Source organism: Odontesthes bonariensis, chromosome 11 (assembly GCF_027942865.1).
Source record: "Odontesthes bonariensis isolate fOdoBon6 chromosome 11, fOdoBon6.hap1, whole genome shotgun sequence".
NCBI lineage: Eukaryota > Metazoa > Chordata > Actinopteri > Atheriniformes > Atherinopsidae > Odontesthes > Odontesthes bonariensis.
In genome coordinates, this window is record NC_134516.1 from 28,682,799 (window position 1) to 28,703,435 (window position 20,637).

At 42.2% G+C, this 20,637-nt stretch overlaps 7 non-coding genes across 7 annotated transcripts; 2 read left to right on the forward strand and 5 right to left on the reverse strand.

Moving 5' to 3' along the window:
• Positions 1-11,888: 11,888 nt before the first annotated feature.
• Positions 11,889-11,962, reverse strand: trnat-cgu (transfer RNA threonine (anticodon CGU)). Its single transcript has one exon. It is a non-coding gene; the product is annotated as a tRNA-Thr (tRNA).
• A 618-nt stretch (positions 11,963-12,580) lies between these two features.
• trnat-ugu (transfer RNA threonine (anticodon UGU)) lies at positions 12,581-12,654 on the reverse strand. The gene has a single exon. It is a non-coding gene; the product is annotated as a tRNA-Thr (tRNA).
• Positions 12,655-14,793: 2,139 nt separating this feature from the next.
• On the reverse strand, positions 14,794-14,867 carry trnat-ugu (transfer RNA threonine (anticodon UGU)). The gene has a single exon. It is a non-coding gene; the product is annotated as a tRNA-Thr (tRNA).
• A 261-nt stretch (positions 14,868-15,128) lies between these two features.
• trnat-ugu (transfer RNA threonine (anticodon UGU)) lies at positions 15,129-15,203 on the reverse strand. The gene has a single exon. It is a non-coding gene; the product is annotated as a tRNA-Thr (tRNA).
• Positions 15,204-15,507: 304 nt separating this feature from the next.
• trnat-ugu (transfer RNA threonine (anticodon UGU)) lies at positions 15,508-15,581 on the reverse strand. The gene has a single exon. It is a non-coding gene; the product is annotated as a tRNA-Thr (tRNA).
• A 2,800-nt stretch (positions 15,582-18,381) lies between these two features.
• On the forward strand, positions 18,382-18,453 carry trnaq-uug (transfer RNA glutamine (anticodon UUG)). The gene has a single exon. It is a non-coding gene; the product is annotated as a tRNA-Gln (tRNA).
• Positions 18,454-18,787: 334 nt separating this feature from the next.
• Positions 18,788-18,860, forward strand: trnav-aac (transfer RNA valine (anticodon AAC)). Its single transcript has one exon. It is a non-coding gene; the product is annotated as a tRNA-Val (tRNA).
• The last annotated feature ends 1,777 nt before the right edge of the window (positions 18,861-20,637 follow it).

Below are 20,637 nucleotides of genomic sequence, written 5' to 3' on the forward strand. Positions count from 1 at the left end.
AGTGTCATTCTAATCGTGGCCACAATATTGATCTTCTACTTGACTTGGAAAATCACATGTCATCCCTAGAAGTAATCCATTTTGTTTCAAAGGTTCAGATCTTGTACATTTTCACTACCAAGACAACCCCAAAGAGAAGCACTTTTGAGCACAAGAATCAGGAGTGACTCCTTTGAGGTGATCTGAGAGTGATTTGCCCACAAAAATGAGGCTTCACATTTACGCAGTGGATTTGGTCTGTCCCAGAGTGTCGCACTCTTTCACTTCAAAGCAATGTAAATGCTCAAATTAGGTAGAAATTAAATAGAAATTCCTTGCAATTACATTTTTATCTATAGTTCATATTTTGTAGTAGGTTCTTTGAATGAGAGCCGTCTGCAAGATTACCCCAACAAGTAGCACTTACTTTTTGAAGAAATGTAGTCAGTGCCTGTGTTAAGGTAATGTTGGGGACAAATTCAGGAAAGAACAGTCATGTCTTATTGAAGGAAATCTCACAAGCGAAACAACCCCAAAAGAGAAGCACTTATGAAATCAATAACCATCATTGTGTCTGTTTGAGGTGGTCTCCATGTGATACACTCATCTGCTAGCTTCAGTTACAGTCAATAGCATTTGTCGTGTACAATCGCCCCAACCAGAAGCACTTCCTGAACTCAAACACAAGTCAGCACAGACAATGAATCAGATTTTTTTCTTACATGAATTTCTCCTGGCTCCAGTTGATGCTTTCTTGTGTCCTCCCCGTTGCGTTTCCAACTGGGTGAGTGTGTTGAACAGAGTTGGCCAGTTTATATGCTCAGTGTTTGTGGTTCCAACAAACTCCACCTTCCTTTTCCACAAGGTTTCTGAGGTCCAGGCAATGGGCCATTAAACAACCATTCAAAGAAGAATCGTTTTGGAATGAGCACAAGAATCAGGAGTGACTCCTTTGAGGTGATCTGAGAGTGATTTGCCCTCAAAAATAAGGCTTCACATTTACGCAGTGGATGTGGTCCGTCCCAGAGTGTTGCACACTTCAAAGCCATGTAAATGCTCAAATTAGGTAGAAATTAAATAGAAATTCCTTGCAAATACATTTTTATCTATAGTTCATATTTTGTAGTAGGATCTTTGAATGAGAGCCGTTTGCAAGATTACCCCAACAAGTAGCACTTACTTTTTGAAGAAATGTAGTCAGTGCCTGTGTTAAGGTAATGTTGGGGACAAATTCAGGAAAGAACAGTCATGTCTTATTGAAGAAAATCTCACAAGCGAAACAACCCCAAAAGAGAAGCACTTATGAAATCAAGAACCATCAGTGTGTCTGTTTGAGGTGGTCTCCATGTGATACACTCATCTGCTAGCTTCAGTTACAGTCAATAGCATTTGTCGTGTACAATCGCCCCAACCAGAAGCACTTCCTGAACTCAAACACAAGTCAGCACAGACAGTGAATCAGATTTTTTTCTTACATGAATTTCTCCTGGCTCCAGTTTCTTCACTTTCACTTTCACTTTCTTGTGTCCTCCACGTTGCGTTTCCAACTGGGTGAGTGTGTTGAACAGAGTTGCCCAGTTTATATGCTCAGTGTTTGTGGTTCCAACAAACTCCACCTTCCTTTTCCACAAGGTTTCTATGGTCCAGGCAATGGGCCATTAAACAACCATTCAAAGAAGAATCGTTTTGGAATGAATGCAGACATGAGGGCAGTTAGGTGTTGATGAGTGATCAGTCAGCTTTCTGCAGGTTTGCTCCATGAAACTTGTTTGACAAAGGAAGCTTCCAGTTGGAGTTCCATCACACGTACTTCAAAACAAGACAAAACCAAATGTATAGTCTGGTATCAAGTGTAAGAGACAGAAAAAGTGGGAGGATTGTAAATTGGCTCCCCACACTGTGAAAAGATTTAAGAGTCTGGATTCATCATACAGTGAGGCAAGAATCCCACCCCAACCTCATGCACTTTCCACCATTTTCTCCAAAGAATGTGCATAAAGTTGAAGTGCATGTCCTACTGAGGAATCCACATGAATTTTCAAGAGTTTCCTACTATTTAGAAGACAGTCCAGGAAATGTCTTCAATTGCTGAAGCAGTCAGTTAAGAATCACACCCCAACTTCAAAGCACTTTCCACCATTTTCTCCAAAGAATGTGCATAAAGTTGAAGTGCATGTCCTACTTAGGAATCCATGTGAATCTTCAAGAGTTTCCTACTATTTAGAAGACAGTCCAGGAAATGTCTTCAATTGCTGAAGCAGTCAGTTAAGAATCACACCCCAACTTCAAAGCACTTTCCACCATTTTTGCCAAAAAATGTGCATAAAGTTGAAGTGCATGTCCTACTGAGGTATCCACACGACTATTTGAGATCATTTCTTATTCTTTGGAAGACAGTCTTCAATCGCTGAAGGAGTCTGTTCAGAATCTCACAAAACTTAACACGACTATCCACCATGTTCTCAAAAAAAAGTGGATAACGGTGAGCTTGCCGTTCAGCTCACACGAGGAAGATCCGCAGGTCATGAAACTACCCCAACAAGAAGCACTTACTATAATGAGGAACAGCTCAGTGTTTCTGTTAGGGCACTTATCATGACAAAGTCTCGCTTCTGATAGAAAACAAGTGTCATTCTAATCGTGGCCACAATATTGATCTTCTACTTGACTTGGAAAATCACATGTCATCCCTAGAAGTAATCCATTTTGTTTCAAAGGTTCAGATCTTGTACATTTTCACTACCAAGACAACCCCAAAGAGAAGCACTTTTGAGCACAAGAATCAGGAGTGACTCCTTTGAGGTGATCTGAGAGTGATTTGCCCACAAAAATGAGGCTTCACATTTACGCAGTGGATTTGGTCTGTCCCAGAGTGTCGCACTCTTTCACTTCAAAGCAATGTAAATGCTCAAATTAGGTAGAAATTAAATAGAAATTCCTTGCAATTACATTTTTATCTATAGTTCATATTTTGTAGTAGGTTCTTTGAATGAGAGCCGTCTGCAAGATTACCCCAACAAGTAGCACTTACTTTTTGAAGAAATGTAGTCAGTGCCTGTGTTAAGGTAATGTTGGGGACAAATTCAGGAAAGAACAGTCATGTCTTATTGAAGGAAATCTCACAAGCGAAACAACCCCAAAAGAGAAGCACTTATGAAATCAATAACCATCATTGTGTCTGTTTGAGGTGGTCTCCATGTGATACACTCATCTGCTAGCTTCAGTTACAGTCAATAGCATTTGTCGTGTACAATCGCCCCAACCAGAAGCACTTCCTGAACTCAAACACAAGTCAGCACAGACAATGAATCAGATTTTTTTCTTACATGAATTTCTCCTGGCTCCAGTTGATGCTTTCTTGTGTCCTCCCCGTTGCGTTTCCAACTGGGTGAGTGTGTTGAACAGAGTTGGCCAGTTTATATGCTCAGTGTTTGTGGTTCCAACAAACTCCACCTTCCTTTTCCACAAGGTTTCTGAGGTCCAGGCAATGGGCCATTAAACAACCATTCAAAGAAGAATCGTTTTGGAATGAGCACAAGAATCAGGAGTGACTCCTTTGAGGTGATCTGAGAGTGATTTGCCCTCAAAAATAAGGCTTCACATTTACGCAGTGGATGTGGTCCGTCCCAGAGTGTTGCACACTTCAAAGCCATGTAAATGCTCAAATTAGGTAGAAATTAAATAGAAATTCCTTGCAAATACATTTTTATCTATAGTTCATATTTTGTAGTAGGATCTTTGAATGAGAGCCGTTTGCAAGATTACCCCAACAAGTAGCACTTACTTTTTGAAGAAATGTAGTCAGTGCCTGTGTTAAGGTAATGTTGGGGACAAATTCAGGAAAGAACAGTCATGTCTTATTGAAGAAAATCTCACAAGCGAAACAACCCCAAAAGAGAAGCACTTATGAAATCAAGAACCATCAGTGTGTCTGTTTGAGGTGGTCTCCATGTGATACACTCATCTGCGAGCTTCAGTTACAGTCAATAGCATTTGTCGTGTACAATCGCCCCAACCAGAAGCACTTCCTGAACTCAAACACAAGTCAGCACAGACAGTGAATCAGATTTTTTTCTTACATGAATTTCTCCTGGCTCCAGTTTCTTCACTTTCACTTTCACTTTCTTGTGTCCTCCACGTTGCGTTTCCAACTGGGTGAGTGTGTTGAACAGAGTTGCCCAGTTTATATGCTCAGTGTTTGTGGTTCCAACAAACTCCACCTTCCTTTTCCACAAGGTTTCTATGGTCCAGGCAATGGGCCATTAAACAACCATTCAAAGAAGAATCGTTTTGGAATGAATGCAGACATGAGGGCAGTTAGGTGTTGATGAGTGATCAGTCAGCTTTCTGCAGGTTTGCTCCATGAAACTTGTTTGACAAAGGAAGCTTCCAGTTGGAGTTCCATCACACGTACTTCAAAACAAGACAAAACCAAATGTATAGTCTGGTATCAAGTGTAAGAGACAGAAAAAGTGGGAGGATTGTAAATTGGCTCCCCACACTGTGAAAAGATTTAAGAGTCTGGATTCATCATACAGTGAGGCAAGAATCCCACCCCAACCTCATGCACTTTCCACCATTTTCTCCAAAGAATGTGCATAAAGTTGAAGTGCATGTCCTACTGAGGAATCCACATGAATTTTCAAGAGTTTCCTACTATTTAGAAGACAGTCCAGGAAATGTCTTCAATTGCTGAAGCAGTCAGTTAAGAATCACACCCCAACTTCAAAGCACTTTCCACCATTTTCTCCAAAGAATGTGCATAAAGTTGAAGTGCATGTCCTACTTAGGAATCCATGTGAATCTTCAAGAGTTTCCTACTATTTAGAAGACAGTCCAGGAAATGTCTTCAATTGCTGAAGCAGTCAGTTAAGAATCACACCCCAACTTCAAAGCACTTTCCACCATTTTTGCCAAAAAATGTGCATAAAGTTGAAGTGCATGTCCTACTGAGGTATCCACACGACTATTTGAGATCATTTCTTATTCTTTGGAAGACAGTCTTCAATCGCTGAAGGAGTCTGTTCAGAATCTCACAAAACTTAACACGACTATCCACCATGTTCTCAAAAAAAAGTGGATAACGGTGAGCTTGCCGTTCAGCTCACACGAGGAAGATCCGCAGGTCATGAAACTACCCCAACAAGAAGCACTTACTATAATGAGGAACAGCTCAGTGTTTCTGTTAGGGCACTTATCATGACAAAGTCTCGCTTCTGATAGAAAACAAGTGTCATTCTAATCGTGGCCACAATATTGATCTTCTACTTGACTTGGAAAATCACATGTCATCCCTAGAAGTAATCCATTTTGTTTCAAAGGTTCAGATCTTGTACATTTTCACTACCAAGACAACCCCAAAGAGAAGCACTTTTGAGCACAAGAATCAGGAGTGACTCCTTTGAGGTGATCTGAGAGTGATTTGCCCACAAAAATGAGGCTTCACATTTACGCAGTGGATTTGGTCTGTCCCAGAGTGTCGCACTCTTTCACTTCAAAGCAATGTAAATGCTCAAATTAGGTAGAAATTAAATAGAAATTCCTTGCAATTACATTTTTATCTATAGTTCATATTTTGTAGTAGGTTCTTTGAATGAGAGCCGTCTGCAAGATTACCCCAACAAGTAGCACTTACTTTTTGAAGAAATGTAGTCAGTGCCTGTGTTAAGGTAATGTTGGGGACAAATTCAGGAAAGAACAGTCATGTCTTATTGAAGGAAATCTCACAAGCGAAACAACCCCAAAAGAGAAGCACTTATGAAATCAATAACCATCATTGTGTCTGTTTGAGGTGGTCTCCATGTGATACACTCATCTGCTAGCTTCAGTTACAGTCAATAGCATTTGTCGTGTACAATCGCCCCAACCAGAAGCACTTCCTGAACTCAAACACAAGTCAGCACAGACAATGAATCAGATTTTTTTCTTACATGAATTTCTCCTGGCTCCAGTTGATGCTTTCTTGTGTCCTCCCCGTTGCGTTTCCAACTGGGTGAGTGTGTTGAACAGAGTTGCCCAGTTTATATGCTCAGTGTTTGTGGTTCCAACAAACTCCACCTTCCTTTTCCACAAGGTTTCTGAGGTCCAGGCAATGGGCCATTAAACAACCATTCAAAGAAGAATCGTTTTGGAATGAGCACAAGAATCAGGAGTGACTCCTTTGAGGTGATCTGAGAGTGATTTGCCCTCAAAAATAAGGCTTCACATTTACGCAGTGGATGTGGTCCGTCCCAGAGTGTTGCACACTTCAAAGCCATGTAAATGCTCAAATTAGGTAGAAATTAAATAGAAATTCCTTGCAAATACATTTTTATCTATAGTTCATATTTTGTAGTAGGATCTTTGAATGAGAGCCGTTTGCAAGATTACCCCAACAAGTAGCACTTACTTTTTGAAGAAATGTAGTCAGTGCCTGTGTTAAGGTAATGTTGGGGACAAATTCAGGAAAGAACAGTCATGTCTTATTGAAGAAAATCTCACAAGCGAAACAACCCCAAAAGAGAAGCACTTATGAAATCAAGAACCATCAGTGTGTCTGTTTGAGGTGGTCTCCATGTGATACACTCATCTGCTAGCTTCAGTTACAGTCAATAGCATTTGTCGTGTACAATCGCCCCAACCAGAAGCACTTCCTGAACTCAAACACAAGTCAGCACAGACAGTGAATCAGATTTTTTTCTTACATGAATTTCTCCTGGCTCCAGTTTCTTCACTTTCACTTTCACTTTCTTGTGTCCTCCACGTTGCGTTTCCAACTGGGTGAGTGTGTTAAACAGAGTTGCCCAGTTTATATGCTCAGTGTTTGTGGTTCCAACAAACTCCACCTTCCTTTTCCACAAGGTTTCTATGGTCAAGGCAATGGGCCATTAAACAACCATTCAAAGAAGAATCGTTTTGGAATGAATGCAGACATGAGGGCAGTTAGGTGTTGATGAGTGATCAATCAGCTTTCTGCAAGTTTGCTCCATGAAACTTGTTTGACGGAGGAAGCCTCCAGTTGGAGTTCCATCACACGTACTTCAAAACAAGACAAAACCAAATGTACAGTCTGGTATCAAGTGTAAGAGACAGAAAAAGTGGGTGGATTGTAAATTGGCTCCCCACACTGTGGAAAGATTTAAGAGTCTGGATTCATCATACAGTGAGGCAAGAATCCCACCCCAACCTCATGCACTTTCCACCATTTTCTCCAAAGAATGTGCATAAAGTTGAAGTGCATGTCCTACTGAGGTATCCACACGACTACTTGAGATCATTTCTTATTCTTTGGAAGACAGTCTTCAATCGCCGAAGGAGTCTGTTCAGAATCTCACCCAAACTTAACACGACTTTCCACCATGTTCTCAAAAAAAAGTGGATAACGGTGAGCTCGCCGTTCAGCTCACATAAGGAAGATCTGCAGGTCATGAAACTACCCCAACAAGAAGCACTTACTATAATGAGGAACAGCTCAGTGTTTCTATTAGGGCACTTATCATGACAAAGTCTCGCTTCTGATAGAAAATAAGTGTCATTCTAATCGTGACCACAATATTGATCTTCTATTTGACTTGGAAAATCACATGTCATCCCTAGAAGTAATCCATTTTGTTTCAAAGTTTCAGATCTTGTACATTTTCACTACCAAGACAACCCCAAAGAGAAGCACTTTTGAGCACAAGAATCAGGAGTGACTCCTTTGAGGTGATCTGAGAGTGATTTGCCCACAAAAATGAGGCTTCACATTTATGCAGTGAATGTGGTCTGTCCCAGAGTGTCGTACTCTTTCACTTCAAAGCCATGTAAATGCTCAAATTAGGTAGAAATTAAATAGAAATTCCTTGCAAATACATTTTTATCTATTGTTAGATTTGGTTCCTTAATTCAAGAATGGACCGGAGTAATTCAATTGAAAATGAAGTGTTTATAGGAGGGTTTCTCTTGACTTCACTTCCGTATTTTCTAAGCGCGCGAACCTAACAGTGTTGTTCCAGTTCACAGCTTTTCTGAACTAGTTCAAGTTCAGTTCATACATGCTCAAAGTGAACAGTTCACGTTCAAAGTCCACAATTTTAATTCTGAACTAGTTCAAAGTTCAGTTCATTTTACGTTTTTCGTGAGATATTCAAATAAATACTTTTTTTCACACTACGAGCTAGAAATCACTATATGTTCTTTGAAACTGCTCATTGTAGACATTGCTCATGACACTGCAATTGTGGGTTTCTTACCAGGTGATGAAACTTGCAGCAGTACAGACAAGGTAGACCAGTTGGCAGTGTCATTTGCGTTTGGGGTTGGCAGGGGGTCTTTTTTCCCTTTCCTCCCTTATGACCATCGAGGGCGTGCATATATGCATTCACACTGGATGGATGTTTTAACTCAATGTGCCGTTTCAAATTCGAGAAGGACGTTGTTGATGCCCTAACTTGTTTTTGCTGCGCAGGTGGACATATCTTACACAGAAAAGTAAGATTTTTGCCGTCGGGGTCTTGGTTTGCAAGAGTGTAAAATTGTTTTAAATGTTCATAAGGAGAATCGGTGTCTGTCTCCGTGCCATCACTTCCACTAACCTTTTTTTAAAAATTGCAGCGCTTTCTCTCACTCTCGTCATTGCTCTCTCTCTCTCTCTCTCTCTCTCTCGCTCCTCCAGCCCTCCGCGCGCAATTAATCACGGGTAAAGTCGTGCGGAAGCCAGTATGTTATTCAACTATTCTCAGCTGGACACTACGTTGCCCGCAATGCATTGCACACCCAATGTCAAAACCATTTCTGTCTGGTGATACATGATTTAAGCGGCACTAGCGAGAATACAGGAGGGAGGAATTTCTCTTGTTGCGTTTCAAAACAGAAAACAGATGTCACTCAGTTTTCAATGGAAAACAAATTCCAACGTTCATTTACAATGTCTGCCGTTCATGACACATAATGTGAACTAATTTACGTTCAAGTTCTTTATTAAAAAATGTGTTGCGTTCAGTTCAACGTTCACGAAAAAATGAGCGTGTTCAATGAAAGCGTTCTTTTGAACTCGTTCACGCACAACACTGGAACCTAAGTGGTGAGCAACTGAAGCTGGATCCCATTGAAAACACTGTGTTTTGTCTGCCACTTTTTTACCCAAAATGCCTCAGTTTTGTGGCGTTTTTGGATGTAGCAATCGGTCACACTGAGAGAAGGGAAAGGGTTACTATCGAGTACCTAAGGTTATCGCCCATAGAGGTGAGAAATGGAAAAAACTAATAAAACAACGCCGCCAAAAGTGGATAGCCAACCTACGTTTACAGACTGGAGGAACTGAATCTGCAAATGCTCGTGTCTGCGGTGACCACTTCGTCAAAGGTATGTGCGAAATCTAACTGTTTAGTGGTAGTGCAGTAAAGTGTTATGTTGTTAAATGCCAATCAACAGTAATGTAATACGGGCTATGTTTGGGCTTTGTTTTGAAGGCTGCCTCAGCGCGTTGTTAGCTACTGAGTCAGTGGACTGGGCTCCGACGGTCAAGCTGGGTTACCAAAACACAGAGCTAAGACACCGCCATCGGTGTTTCATGCGATCTCTGAGAGTGGTTGATCTAAACAAAACAAATTTGTCACATCGTCACAATCTTCGCGTTTCAGTAGTATCCACGAAGTGCTTAAGTGCTAACAGTGCACATTAGCTCCCAAGTTCTTGACAACAGAATCTCTCTCTCTCTCTCTCTTGTGCATTAGGCTAACAAAGACACAATGTCAGCATTTGGATATTTGGATCTCGGCATTTTATCAAAACATAAACATTTTTGATTGTTATTTGAGTGCCAACATTCACAGCTCGGCATTCAACATGTTAAGTTCTGCTTTACTGCCCAGCCCTGCACTACACACTGCATTTTCCATTGGTATAATGCACCATAAACAACACAGAAAACAAACTGACCCTGGCCAACACCAAAACACAATCATTCTGTAGACGTTTTACTCCGAGTTTGCTGATCCATCCGCTGTGGTAATAGTTGTATGCCTCCACACTTTTGTGGGCCTTCATCTGTTGCTTGGTGTAGTAAGACGTCTGGAGAACCAGGTAGCTCGTTATGTCCACAGCCTCTATATTCGGCAAATCGTTCCGGTCTTGCGAAAATTCGGACATTTTCATTAAAGCTGCAGTCGGCAGGTTTTCAAAATTACGAGTCTAAAGTCGGAAAATTCGAACTGATACAACTTTCAGGTCCCTCCCCCAACCTCTAACAAGCTCCGAATCGCCCCCCAAACCCCTCCCCCTCTGTGGACGAGGTTGTGCACGTGAGTTCACACCAGTGTGAGCGCACACAAGCTGGGGCAGACTCACGCTCAGCAGCGTGTGCACAAGCTGTGATTGACAGGTAGGATTCCTCCACCCTAACTTGATTGGTTAAAAACAGCCGGGAGCGCTCGGTTTTTGCAAGCAAGATTACAGGCTTCAGAGGGAGCTACAGATTTCGTTATTTTTCCTAAACAGCCTATTTTATATTCTACTTCCAGAATCCCATGACAGTTCAAGCTAATAAGACTAAAAAAAAGCTGCCGACCGCAGCTTTAAGTATGGGTCACGCCCAATGTATTTCTCAACTAACGCCAAATACCTTTCCCTATATGCCGGCTCCAAACCACTACAATATTCATTCATCTCCATGTTGGTGCTGCTGTAGCAATTACAGCAGCAAGCAAGTCTTCATTGCACAGGCATGTGGAAATAGTAGAAAACAATTCTAATGCGTTAGCAAAAAACCTTCTATATCAGGAGTATTGATCAAGATTCTAGAAATAGAGACTCTTTTCTAGTAAGTTTAAAACCTTCCTCACTCAACTGATAATAACTCCGCAAATGAGCACATTTCTTAATAGATTATATGTAGAAAATAATATTTTGCTATATGTATTGTGTGTATGTGGCCCCGAACCCATCCTCTGTGTGGACTCTTTGTTCATAATGGCCTAAAACTCTATGTGGTTCACAAGGCCTTGCTCCCCCACAAGTACCATTACAACACACAACACTGATTTATCAAAAATTATCACGTAAAAAAAAATTCTCCTATGGCCCCAGTTCCACTTGGCGACCGACCAACTCATTACCTTTCAAAGTCTAAGGTCCCGCTCCAAACAGCCGAGTCACCCCACTGGCAATGGTCATACTAATGATTGGTTGTTTTATACCCACAAAATGATTAATCAGCTTAATGATTACATGAAATACAACAGATGAACAAATACAATTTTTTATGATGTCATGTAGTCTCTTCTGGTCCAATCCTGTCACTGCTTGGTGCTCGGTTCTCCTCTTGGCTGAACGTCTGTTCAGCATTCTGATCCGGAACGTCAAAGCATATCATATCCCGCAGGAAGTCCGTCAGACTGCACCTCGACTTCCGGTTATCATTTGTATTTATAGCCTCATAGGTTGGACTCACACTCGACCGAGTACGATTGGACATGAGTAGGTCCAATATGCTTCGTCATATTCTCTGGATCAGCCCAAAACAATGTGTACGTGTGAATCTGCCCTTGCTTTCCCAATTGTTTTGTCTCCCTACTCCTGGATCACTTTAGGTCATCATGGAAAAGTACTGAGACTATTTCATTCATAATGTCTAAGAACAAAGCCAATTTTTACACTAGACAGGCACTTTGACCAACTAAGCCACAGGGCCACATGGTTCATAAAACTGATGAAAGAATAAAGAGCAGGAACTGGATCCATTTCAGGAAACAAGGTCCTGAGACTCTCCCAAAACTAACTGTGACTTCAAAAATTTTTTTTTATCAAGTCTGACCAAAGAACAGACTCAAAATGACCATGATGCTCATTTAAAGGTCCATCATTTGATGAAGAGCAACAATGCAAAGCATTCAGTAGAACCCTGCTAACTACCAGTTTCTCATGCTAAGTCATAGCTTGCTCTGATGGACCACAGGCACTGCTGGGATTTGAACCCAGGATCTCCTGTTTACGAGACAGGCACTTTGACCAACTAAGCCACAGCATCACATGGTTCATAAAACTGATAAAAGAATAAAGAGCAGGAACTGGATCCACTTCAGGAAGTGGTTTTTGTAATTCTGTACCTCAAGAATAGTTAAAGCCATGAGTAGAAGTGCCTCCAATTGGTTCAAAACTTCATCATATTTAGCAGATATTGTTGGGTCTTCAACTCAGACCCTGGTGTTCATGAGGAAGGCACTTTCACCAGTTACAGCCAGATCTCATGAAGCGGTGTACTTATTACACGCCAACTCATTTACTGTGTTTACAAGGCTTTTTTTATGCTTTTGAGTATTATTTTCCGCTACATATTTCAAGGAAATGACGTCCTGCCCTCAGCTTTTACTCTAACTCTGACTATTTCACAGTTTGTACATTAATTTTGATGTTATGTAGTGTAACAGGAGGAGAACCTCCACCGTACTGTACCCTAACCAATTGACTTGTTATGTGAACGGAGGAAAATTACACTCTGAAAGTATAAAATAGGCATAAATGAGACTTTAAAAGCTGTGTGCTATTTATACGCACTTTCATTAAGTGGACCAGTGAAAAGGATTTAGTAGAAAGCTGATAATAAGCTGTTTTATATGCTAAGTCATAGCTAGCTCTGATGGCCCACAGGAACTGCTGGGATTTGAACCCAGGATCTCCTGTTTACAAGACAGGCACTTTGACCAACTAAGCCACAGCGCCACATGGTTCACAAAACTGATGAAAGAATAAAGAGCAGGAACTGGATCCACCTCAGAAAATGTTTTTTGTGATTCTGTACCTCAAGAATAGTTAAAACCATGAGATGAAGTGCCTCCAAGTACAGACTGCTTTGGAAGTCCAGCACTCCTGAAGCACTGCTGTAAACAGTTATGGCACCATGTTGATGTAAATAATAACACCTTAAAGGCCTACAGAGAGGTTATTTTTTGCACAAAACTGAAATGGCAGATCGATTCCTTATATACCATGGAATTGTTTTATGATTTTAAAATAATTTTAGGTCCCTGGATAGTCCTGATTAGACCCAATAAACTATCACCACTTTTGATTCGAATTTTGGCAAACCAACGACAGGTGCGTGACGTCACGAGTGCACTAAACAATAAACATGTCTGATACCAGTAGTTCCAGTAGCGAAGCCAGCAGTTTGCCAGACCTGGACAGCTTCTTCACGGCAAATTTCGATGTGTGCCGCGGGACGTCGCTTGGAAATATAAAACGTTGGGTTCAGTGCAGTTTTTATTGCGAGTAGATGTACGAAGTGCGTGTGTTGCCCTCAGCAGTGTTGCCAATTTAGCGACTTTGTCGCTAGATTTAGCGACTTTTGGCCATCTCTGGCGACAAAAAAAATAATCTAGCGACTTTCGGACTCAATCTGGCTGAATCTAGCGACAATTTAACTTGTTTTATGAGTGACAAATCAGTTGCCCCGCGACACCATACAAGCCGAGACAGAAGCACTGCAGGACGGCGGCAACCCGGCATACCGTCATTTCCTGTCAAAACAGCAGTTTCAAGCTAGCTACAACTTCCTGTTTTCAAAACAAAAGCACCTTTTTTTTATCGTAATGGCTTTCCCATGATAAAAGGCAACGGGTATTTTATTTTGTCAAAATAACCGGAAGTGCGTTGCTCACTGCGGCTAGCTTTAGTAGCGCCGAATTCGTCGGAACAAAATTGTAAATAGCCGGTATTTTGGCAGGTTTTAAACACGTTGGGGATCTAAACGACTACTTTCTGGCCTGAAAAGTTTCAAATGTTGCTAAAGTTTACAGAGTTTAGAGCTGAAATCAGCTTCAGGCCGGCTGATTTCGGCTCGGGTAGGAGCGAAAATATATAATATGGGCGTGGTTACGTCACTTATGACGTCATGACGCAATCTAGCGACTTCTAGCGACTTTTCAGAGAGCCAATAGCTACTTATTGTGATTTTTTTTTGGCAACACTGGCCCTCAGCAGCAGCAGCTCACACCACCGGGGGCAGAGGAAGCAGAGAGACCTGCGGTCGGACAGGAATCCACCTGGCGGAGAGCGGACACACTCTGCCAGGTGGAGAGTGGAAATCAGCCGGCAGAGCGATCATGTCCACGTCGGGGCTCTTGATGATCGCTCTGTCGGCTGATTTCAGGGCAACCATCCCGCGGTGTGTCCGCTCTCCGCCAGGTGGATTCCCCCTGAGTGTCCGCACCGCAGGGAGCTGAACACGGCTGGATGGCTCCGGCTGATTTCACCAGAGAGGAGGCAGGCGGACAGGGAGACACAGACACAAGACCGCAGGTCTCTCTGCTTCCTCTGTCCCCGCAACATTTGAAACTTTTCAGGTGAGAAAGTAGTCGTTTAGATCCCCAACGTGTTGAAAACCTGACAAAATATTTTGTTCCGACGAATTCGGCGCTGCTAAAGCTAGCCGCATTGAGCAACGCACTTCCGGTTATTTTGACAAAATAAAATACCCGTTGCCTTTTATCATAGGGAAAGCCATTACGATAAAAAAAAAGGTGCTTTTGTTTTGAAAACAGGAAGTGAACCTACCCTCGTTGTAGCTAGCTTGAAACTACCGTTTTGACAGGAAATGACGGTATGCCGGGTTGCCGCCGTCCTGCAGTGCTTCTGTCTTCTGACAAAGTCGCTAAATCGGCAACACGGCAGCCAGGAAAAACCATGGCACGTGTGACGTCACACGGATTTTCTAGGAGGTTTCCTAGCGGCAAATTCAAAATCTCAAATTTCATGCGTTTATGAAATGTTTTGGTGTAGAGTCCAATGATCATTATTGTTCCTCTGTGTATGTATTATCATTATGTATTGGGTGTAGTGTCAGCTTTCTGTAGGCCTTTAAGGCACTGCTGGGATTTGAACCCAGGATCTCCTGTTTACAAGACAGGCACTTTGACCAACTAAAACACAGCGCCAGATGGTTCATAAAACTGATGAAAGAATAAAGAGCAGGAACTGGATCAATTTCAGGAAACGAGCTCCAGAGACTCTCCCAAGACTAACTGTGACTTCGAAAAACTTTTTTATCAAGTCTGACAAAAGAACAGACTCATAATAACCATGATGCGAATTGAAAGGTCCATCATTTGATGAAGACCAACAATGTAAAGCATTCAGTAGAACCCTGATAACAACCAGTTTCTCATGCCAAGTCATTGCTAGCTCTGAAGGACCACAGGCACTGCTGGGATTATGAACCCAGGATCTCCTGTTTACAAGACAGGAACTTTGACCAACTAAGCCACAGCGCCACATGGTTCATAAAACTGATGAAAGAATAAAGAGCAGGAACTGGATCCACCTCAGGAAGTGGTTTTTGTGATTTATTTCCTATATTCATGTGATCTCTGCATAAATCAGGGCTTGATGTTATTCAAATTATCTCTATATGTGAAAACATTGGATATAGTCCCAGTTTAATTTTCTGTAACTCAAGAATAGTTAAAACCATGAGATGAAGTGCCTCCAAGTACAGACTGTTTTGGAAGTCCAGCACTCCTGAAGCACTCCTGAAAACAGTTATGGCACCATGTTGACGTACATAATAACACCTTAAGGCACTGCTGGGATTTGAACCCAGGATCTCCTGTTTACAAGACAGGCACTTTGACCAACTAAGCCACAGCACCACATGGTTCATAAAACTGATGAAAGAATAAAGAGCAGGAACTGGAACCCAGTTTGGAAGTCTGGAAGTTTTGGAAGTCCTGAGGGGTGTTCCACGGAGCTGGATTCGCTGAAAGCATAAAATAGGCATAAATGAGACTTTAAAAGCTGTGTGCTATTTAGAAGCTGGATTCGCAGAAAGCCTGGCTTTTCTCGATAGTTCTGGCTAATCTAAGAGAGAGTTCCGCTCCACCAACGTGGCTCTTTTCTTTCAGTTGCTCTTTCCAGCTCTCTGCCTCTTTCAGAACTGACTGATATTCACTTTCTGCTGCTGCTGCTTTCAGAGTTTCACACAATCCTGCAGGGACTCGGTTGCACTGCTTGAGCTCCTGCTCACACTTTTGACGGAGATGCCGCTCACACGTCAAACAGTTTTGCACCTTCTTTAGTTTTTCCTCAGTCATGGAGCAGCCGCTCTCTGCTGCCACTCTTCTGTCTTTTTCTCCTGTCAGAAAGAAATGTTTCTTCAGCAGCTTTGTCCTCAGAATATCCATCCCATGCTATAAATAGCTGATCTTGTCATTCTTCTGTCGGTAAGAGTTCTGTCATTTCTCTGATCCATAATCTCGGTCGGCAGCAGAGGCGTTAGAGGGAATCCCCTCGGTTTGTGAAACTGGAAACTTCCACTTGACTGGAGGAACTACGGAGGCCTGGAGATGATCCTGCAGGAGCTGGACATCCTCTGAGTGAGGAGTCCCAGCTGCAGCAGAGACCTGGGGTTGTTCTTTTTCCAAAAGTTGCTGGGTTCCTCATAACTTTCCTTACTGCCAAAAGTAATGGGACACATGTAGAAACCCTCGGGCAAATCGTCGTCTGCCATGTCACACCACTGAAGTGGAGGAGATGATTTCTTGGTTTGACTCATTTTGCTTGTTGTTTTTAAGAACTTAAAATCAAAATGACTTTTTAAGATAGTAAGTAAGCGTTGTTTCTAAGTGCTTGTTAAAATGATTATTTCAGATAGTAATTAAGTGTTTTTTAGGCGATGTGAAAACCGTTTGCTGTGACTTTCAAATCTGCTTCAAAAACTGGACGTGTTTCTTCAGATAAACTCCTGACCAGCTGTGAAAAAGCAGTGAAAATGTCTGGCCTGTATAAACTTTGTGATGTCAAACAAGATCAGAGATGACATCGATTGTGATGTCACTACAGTGATGACATCACAGCTTTGTGAAGGCTTCTGTTCTGTCTCTTCTGGTCTGTGGTTCCAACCACAGATTCTGGATGGAAGTGAAGTCCGGATTCCAGAATGTTGATTTGTGTTCTCTGTTAATCTCTGGACGACTTCAGCTGATTACTTCCTGTCACTGTCACGTTGGAAGGTCCACTTCTGCCAGTTTTTCAGCAGCCAGTATCATGTTTTCCACCAGCAGTGTTTCCCAAGACAGAATAATGTCAGTTATTTTTTTAAATCTGACAGGTAACCAGGGAAGGAAGGACAAGAGGCAGGGAGGTGGTCAACCACTGTGTGGCCTGGTGTGGGAATAATCACCTCAGCTGCTGATTTTAGGAGGAGCACCAATAAGCCAAACAGCGTCTCCATCCCAGGAGAAGAGGTGGCTGAGGAACACCTGGGAGTTTACCTGTTGCATATCTCTTATGAGTCTGTGGTGCAGAGTGCATCTTTCTTCAGCACCATCTGCTGTGGCAGCAGCATCAGAGCCAGCGACTCAAAGAAACTGAGCAAACTGCTAAAGAAGGCTGGCTCTGACCTGGGGACTGCTGTGTTTGATGAGCACTCACTTCTTTTTTTTTTTAAACCCCTTGTCCTGTCCAGCATTATGGCAGCAGAATTGTAATCTGAATACTGTTTATGCCAAACACATTTGCTATACCAAGGGAAGCTTTATGAATGTAAAGCTCCCCTTGATGCCCATCAACTCCTTCCATCCATCCATTATCTATACCGCTGAATCCGTTGGTCGGGTCGCTGGAGCCTATCCCAGCAGTCAATGGGCGAGAGGTGGGGTACACCCTGCCAGTCCATCGCAGGGCCACATAGAGACAAACAACCATGCACACTCACACTCACACTCACACTCAAGGACAATTTTTTGGACAGTGGGAGGAAGCCAGAGTACCCGGAGAGAACCCACGCATACACGGGGAGAACATGCAAACTCCACACAGAAAGGCCCCGGCTGGGTGTTGAACCTGGAACCTTCTTGCTGTGAGGCGACTGTGCTAACCACCACACCACCGTGCAGCCCCCTCCATCAACTCCTTATTTTTATTTATTTATTTTTGTTACAATACTTAACATGATGTGATAGTGTGATAGTGCCGAACCGGACCGGGGGACAGAGAGAGAGGGAGAGCGAAGAAGGGAAAAAAAGGAACAGAAATATGAAGAGACAAACATAAAAAACAATGAAAAATCAGAAAACCAGCTGCTACACCTGTAAAAACAAAACTGAAGACAATCCAAGGCTTTTGTGGGGAATCCAGCCTTAGAGGCACCAGGAGCACCTGTAAGCAGACAAGCAGAGAACAAACACAGAAACGAACAAACAAAAAAGCACAAGCAGCAGCAATCACACGGCAACCTTCCATCAAGGAATCAAACCCTGTTCCTCCGCTTGACAGGCGGATTATAACCTTTGACCAGCAAAGATACAGAATGTGTTGCTTGACTGTCGTGCCAATTCTGAGAATACAAGCTGTAAGAGTATCACTGAAAAATTGACAAAAAAAATCACGGTGTTAAAACCCTTTCATTGTCAAGCATTTGCATGACTGAGAGCGTAAATTGACTGTGGAAGGGGTTCCATGGTGTAAAGGTCAGCACTCTGGACTTTGAATCCAGTGATCCGAGTTCAAATCTCGGTGGAACCTTAAGGTGTGTGCTGTCATTGTTGCGTTCTGGAAACAAGATGAGTTGAGTAGGCTTGTCACTTGTGAAATGACACCAGTGCTCAATTCCAGCTGAGAGGATCTGTGGTATATGACGTCACACCTCTGTGTTGCCAGTTGAATCTTTTTTGGTTTCTTCTTGCATATTCATTTACGATGCTTCTATTTATCCATGCTCTCCCAGAGGAGTGTGTTACAATCCCATTTCTGACTCAATTTGTTGCGACTCCACAAACTCTTTCCGCGAGCAACAAAATTTGGGAAAACTTACCTCATTCTTTGGCTTCCGGAACACTAGTGAATAGGCATGGCTTCAGTTTCCGTAGTGTAGCGGTTATCACATTCGCCTAACACGCGAAAGGTCCTCAGTTCGAAACTGGGCGGAAACATTACTTGCTCCTCCATTATTTATTTCATCCTTGTGTGAAGATGTATGACTGCACATTAATGATAGGAACATCAACATATTCATAATTATGGATAGGAGGGGAGCCTCATCTGCTATTGTTGACATGTAAAGTCAATTTTTGCAGGTTTTTAAAAGATTTTCTGATGCTATGGTGTGAAACGGACTTTGGCGAATCCCTAGCTGCTGAGCGAAAATGGCAGCCTTCCGTCAAGGAATCGAACCCTGTTCCTCCGCTTGACAGGCTGATTCTAACCTTTGACCATTGAAGAAGATACAGAATGTGTTGCTTGACTGTCGTGCGAATTCTGAGAATACAAGCTGTAAGAGTATCACTGAAAAATTGACAAAAAAAAATCACGTCGTTAAAACCCTTTCATTGTCAAGCATTTGCATGACTGAGAGCGTAAATTGACTGCGGAAGGAGTTCCATGGTGTAAAGGTCAGCACTCTGGACTCTGAATCCAGTGATCCAAGTTCAAATCTCGGTGGAACTTTCAGGTGTGTGCTGTCATGGTTGCGTTCTGGAAAGAAGATCAGTTGAGTAGGCTAGTCAGTTGTGAAATGACACCAGTGCTCAATTCCAGCTGAGAGGATCTGTGGTATGTGATGTCACACCTCTGTGTTGCTAGTTGAATCTTTTTTGGTTTCTTCTTGCATATTCATTTACCATGCTTCTATTTATCCATGCTCTCCCAGAGGAGTGTGTTACAATCCCACTTCTGACTCAATTTGTTGCAACTCCACAAACTCTTTCCGCGAGCAACAAAATTTGGGAAAACTTACCTCATTCTTTGGCTTCCGGAACACTAGTGAATAGGCATTGCGCCGGTTTCCGTAGTGTAGTGGTTGTCACGTTCGCCTAATGTTGTGGAGAAATTAGAGTCGAATCCCGCGTTGGTCAGCCGTCCATTGGGAAGTTTATTGAACAAACCGTCACAGCAAATGTGCACACAGAATGTACAAAATGTCCGACGAGCTCATCTGGTGACACCCTTTTATACCGTTTTATCATAACAAGTGTACGTGGCCCTCTCTGGAGGCGCCTAGCTTTTGCAGTTTATCATAAACACGCTCATTCTAACTATCAACAATATTCTGAACCAGTCAACAAGGCCCAGGATGTAACTAGGCCAGAAGTCATGAGCATGTCATGACATCCTTCTCCCACATAGTCCCCCCTGAAATCACTTATCAGTGATTTAATAAAGAAATAATCTAAAATAAAAGAAAATCATCCCACATAGTTAATTAATAATTAATTCACATAATCAACACTAAATTATTCTAATAATTCTACAATATCAATCAACGGGACCATTTTGAATAAATGAAAAGGAATACATATATGTGTACCCGAATCACATTAAATGATTAAATTAAATTAAACGATATTGAATCCAACAACACTACAAGTTTTACATTGCCATCACACTTGTCCACTGTTCGCAGTGCATAGGTGCGAAAAACCCACCGGCTGCTACTTTCGTAACTCATGTTCTTATCTTGGGAAAACTCACCTACGGCCCCACCCCACTTGGCGACCGACCACTTTACCAAGGTCGCACTCCGAACAGTTGACTAACACAATTGGCAATGCACATATCAGTGATCAGTTTTGATTGATAATACACATAGACTGAATACACCACCATCAATTCAGTTAATCACAGTTTTGTACCAAGTACAATACACAAAATTATGGATTAGCACACAACAAATAATAATAAAATGCAATGTAATGCAGCTCTTCCAGTCCC